This window comes from Schistocerca piceifrons, unplaced genomic scaffold (assembly GCF_021461385.2).
Source record: "Schistocerca piceifrons isolate TAMUIC-IGC-003096 unplaced genomic scaffold, iqSchPice1.1 HiC_scaffold_936, whole genome shotgun sequence".
Lineage (NCBI taxonomy): Eukaryota > Metazoa > Arthropoda > Insecta > Orthoptera > Acrididae > Schistocerca > Schistocerca piceifrons.
In genome coordinates, this window is record NW_025729208.1 from 6,676,285 (window position 1) to 6,681,284 (window position 5,000).

At 53.3% G+C, this 5,000-nt stretch overlaps 1 non-coding gene across 1 annotated transcript in view; it reads right to left on the bottom strand.

The window, feature by feature from the left end:
* Positions 1–1,634, bottom strand: part of LOC124771366 — a 1,909-nt gene extending 275 nt beyond the window's left edge. The window contains exon 1 of the ribosomal RNA XR_007013380.1: positions 1–1,634. This exon is cut by the window's left edge and continues 275 nt beyond it. This is a non-coding gene — a ribosomal RNA (small subunit ribosomal RNA).
* Between the last annotated feature and the right edge of the window lie 3,366 nt (positions 1,635–5,000).

Below are 5,000 nucleotides of genomic sequence, written 5' to 3' on the forward strand. Positions count from 1 at the left end.
AGGTTCAGCGGGTTACCCCGACCTTTCGGCCTAGGAAGACACGCTGATTCCTTCAGTGTAGCGCGCGTGCGGCCCAGAACATCTAAGGGCATCACAGACCTGTTATTGCTCAATCTCGTGCGGCTAGAAGCCGCCTGTCCCTCTAAGAAGAAAAGTAATCGCTGACAGCACGAAGGATGTCACGCGACTAGTTAGCAGGCTAGAGTCTCGTTCGTTATCGGAATTAACCAGACAAATCGCTCCACCAACTAAGAACGGCCATGCACCACCACCCACCGAATCAAGAAAGAGCTATCAATCTGTCAATCCTTCCGGTGTCCGGGCCTGGTGAGGTTTCCCGTGTTGAGTCAAATTAAGCCGCAGGCTCCACTCCTGGTGGTGCCCTTCCGTCAATTCCTTTAAGTTTCAGCTTTGCAACCATACTTCCCCCGGAACCCAAAAGCTTTGGTTTCCCGGAGGCTGCCCGCCGAGTCATCGGAGGAACTGCGGCGGATCGCTGGCTGGCATCGTTTATGGTTAGAACTAGGGCGGTATCTGATCGCCTTCGAACCTCTAACTTTCGTTCTTGATTAATGAAAACATACTTGGCAAATGCTTTCGCTTCTGTTCGTCTTGCGACGATCCAAGAATTTCACCTCTAACGTCGCAATACGAATGCCCCCGCCTGTCCCTATTAATCATTACCTCGGGTTCCGAAAACCAACAAAATAGAACCGAGGTCCTATTCCATTATTCCATGCACACAGTATTCAGGCGGGCTTGCCTGCTTTAAGCACTCTAATTTGTTCAAAGTAAACGTGCCGGCCCACCGAGACACTCAATAAAGAGCACCCTGGTAGGATTTCAACGGGGTCCGCCTCGGGACGCACGAGCACGCACGGGGCGGTCGCACGCCTTCGGCTCGCCCCACCGGCAGGACGTCCCACGATACATGCCAGTTAAACACCGACGGGCGGTGAACCAACAGCGTGGGACACAAATCCAACTACGAGCTTTTTAACCGCAACAACTTTAATATACGCTATTGGAGCTGGAATTACCGCGGCTGCTGGCACCAGACTTGCCCTCCAATAGATACTCGTTAAAGGATTTAAAGTGTACTCATTCCGATTACGGGGCCTCGGATGAGTCCCGTATCGTTATTTTTCGTCACTACCTCCCCGTGCCGGGAGTGGGTAATTTGCGCGCCTGCTGCCTTCCTTGGATGTGGTAGCCGTTTCTCAGGCTCCCTCTCCGGAATCGAACCCTGATTCCCCGTTACCCGTTACAACCATGGTAGGCGCAGAACCTACCATCGACAGTTGATAAGGCAGACATTTGAAAGATGCGTCGCCGGTACGAGGACCGTGCGATCAGCCCAAAGTTATTCAGAGTCACCAAGGCAAACGGACCGGACGAGCCGACCGATTGGTTTTGATCTAATAAAAGCGTCCCTTCCATCTCTGGTCGGGACTCTGTTTGCATGTATTAGCTCTAGAATTACCACAGTTATCCAAGTAACGTGGGTACGATCTAAGGAACCATAACTGATTTAATGAGCCATTCGCGGTTTCACCTTAATGCGGCTTGTACTGAGACATGCATGGCTTAATCTTTGAGACAAGCATATGACTACTGGCAGGATCAACCAGGGAGCTGCGTCAACTAGAGCTGAGCAGCCGGCCGCCCGGGAGTGTGTCCCGGGGGCCCGCGCGAACACGCAAGCGTCCGCTCAATCATTCTGCAAACAGGAGGAGGCTGAGCTCCCCTGCACAATACACCTCGAAACCCTCTCAGGTCCCGGCGGCGCGCAGCGCCGTCCCAAGTACTTGGTCGGGTTCGAGAGAGGCGCAATCGCCCGGAGTTAGGCGAGTAGACGCTTTCGGTGCGACCACCCGTGCTCCCAACTGAGCTTGCCGCTGCCGACAGAGGCCCGGGAGCGTGCTGTCGTGGCATTGCCGGCGGGAGACAACACGCGCCACCTACGGTGACCGGCAGCTCCAACGCCAGCGCCACAGAAGGACAAAAGCCCCACTTGGGTGCCGAAGCGAACTCTCCCAGCACAGCGCACGCGCCAACACATCCGCACAGCTGCGATACAAACCACCAGCGAGAACCGCTGGGGCGACCGAGCAGCAGACGGCGTCGCGGCGCCGAGCGCCGGGCGGCAGCGCATCCTCAACGCACACAGTCCTCAATCGGACCAGCACACTGAAGATGTCCACCGCGCTTCGCACCGGGCCCGCGAGGACCTACTTTGGCCGCACGGCGCCGCGCGCAGGGTGCGCCGGCGCGCAGCTGCGACGCCTGCCGCGTCCGTCGGCCGGCGCGCCTGCCACTGGCCGCCCCCACCAGCCGGCTGTAGCGCGTGCGCCCACGCACCGCGCGGCCAGCACGCCGGGAGGCGCCCCCTCACCGGCCGGGGACGGTCCCACCCAGCCACCGCCGCGTATCGCTTCACACCCAGATGCCGTTCAGTTTCGTCGGCATGGTGGGTATCGCTGGAACAACCGGTTAGTACCTCAACCTATCGTCGCCATCACCGATTCACCCCTAGCGAGAACAACCGCACCACAACAGGTTACCATTTGTTCATTTGCGTAACTTCACCAGAAAACGCAGGCGTCCATCGCCATTTGCAACTTCCACGATTATTGCATGCCTGTGTCAGGTGTCACGCCACACTACGTCTGCCCACATACACGCAACAAAATGTGCACGCCTAGACAATACGTGGAAGGTGGCCCCCGTACGTATGCGATGTCCATTGCTCGAACGACTGTCAACCGGCCTCTGTAGCATGTCGCAGATATGGAACGCGGTGCACCATGCCATCACGGTGTGTGAGGAGAGACGACTAGGTCCGAATACATCAACAGACAGCTCATGCTGATCGCCATCCACGGCGTCCGTTCCTCCCACACGTCTCTATGGCGTACCACACTGCAATCCAGCTCTCATAGGGAGACGACACGTAGCTGCGTGCACAATATTTGCACTGTATGGTCCGCCGTTTTTGGGCGCAGTCGTTGTACGGTCACACATGTGCCACGATGTATCATTCAGTACATAAGGACGAATGTGCAGTACAGATTGTGGTTTACGCGTACGACATTAGCGGACAGTTGACACAGGCCGCACCACAACGTAGCCTGAGTACGTCGCATGCGGAGGGCATTGAACATGCAAAGTTCTCACCAACCAGCTTGCGAAGGCAGGGGGCAAGGTGGGGACGTGGGGAGGGGCGGCATGTACGTCCTGCTGCCATCCACATTACAGTGTACAGCAGGAGCATGTGGAAAGTGAGCAAGACTTGCAAGGTGTTTAACATGAAGCGATACACAGGGGAGCGGGGAGTGCGAGTAGCGAACTATATTGCGAGGGTTGCGGGTGGGCAACACTACACTAATTGAACGAGTCGTATAACAATTACAGAGCAGGTTTAGGCGACAACGTGGGTTACGTTAGGCGACAACGTGGGTTAGGTTAAGGCACGACGTGGGTTAGGTTAAGGCACGACGTGGGTTAGGTTAAGGCACGACGTGGGTTAGGTTAAGGCACGACGTGGGTTAGGTTAAGGCACGACGTGGGTTAGGTTAAGGCACGACATGGGTTAGGTTAAGGCACGACATGGGTTAGGTTAAGGCACGACATGGGTTAGGTTAAGGCACGACATGGGTTAGGTTAAGGCACAACATGGGTTAGGTTAAGGCACAACATGGGTTAGGTTAAGGCACAACATGGGTTAGGTTAAGGCACAACATGGGTTAGGTTAAGGCACAACATGGGTTAGGTTAAGGCACAACATGGGTTAGGTTAAGGCACAACATAGGTTAGGTTAAGGCACAACATAGGTTAGGTTAAGGCACAACATAGGTTAGGTTAAGGCACAACATGGGTTAGGTTAAGGCACAACATGGGTTAGGTTAAGGCACAACATGGGTTAGGTTAAGGCACAACATGGGTTAGGTTAAGGCACAACATGGGTTAGGTTAAGGCACAACATGGGTTAGGTTAAGGCACAACATGGGTTAGGTTAAGGCACAACATGGGTTAGGTTAAGGCACAACATGGGTTAGGTTAAGGCACAACATGGGTTAGGTTAAGGCACAACATAGGTTAGGTTAAGGCACAACATAGGTTAGGTTAAGGCACAACATAGGTTAGGTTAAGGCACAACATAGGTTAGGTTAAGGCACAACATAGGTTAGGTTAAGGCACAACATAGGTTAGGTTAAGGCACAACATAGGTTAGGTTAAGGCACAACATAGGTTAGGTTAAGGCACAACATAGGTTAGGTTAAGGCACAACATAGGTTAGGTTAAGGCACAACATAGGTTAGGTTAAGGTACAACATAGGTTAGGTTAAGGTACAACATAGGTTAGGTTAAGGTACAACATAGGTTAGGTTAAGGTACAACATAGGTTAGGTTAGGTTAGGTTACACGTTGTTGTAAGGAAAGGTGTAGGGGGGGGCGGGGGCGGCAGGTTCGTTGATAGTGATTATAGTAAGTGAATGCTTGTGACATGATCAGATTTGTCACGTCAGGATGCACCTTTGGCTTATTAGAGGCGGCGCTCCAATTCTATGCTTGTGTCAGACCTGTGTCTTTGACTCATGTCATTGTTTGTGCGCTGTGACAGGAGGTACTATTGTGATGTTGGGTGCACCGTTGTATAGGACATGTGTGGGTGTTGGTGCCTGATCTGCGCAATGGTGGATGTCGAAAGGGTGGGATATTGTATTTTCCGCATGGACCTCCTGGTCTGGTTGTGATAGTGTGGATTGTGTAATGTGGCGGAGAGGATGCACTGGATGTTGTTCCATGCTGGTGCTTACATATTGTATGTGCGCCCGTTAGAAGCAGAGAGTGGTGCGTGATCAGAGTGGCTGGCTGACGTGTGGTTCCCATTGTGGGCAGACTCTTTCAGCATGTATACGGACAGTTGTATATATATTCTGTAGTTTGATGGCTCTGCATTGATTACTAATCAGCGCCGTGTGTACGGGTAATCTGGT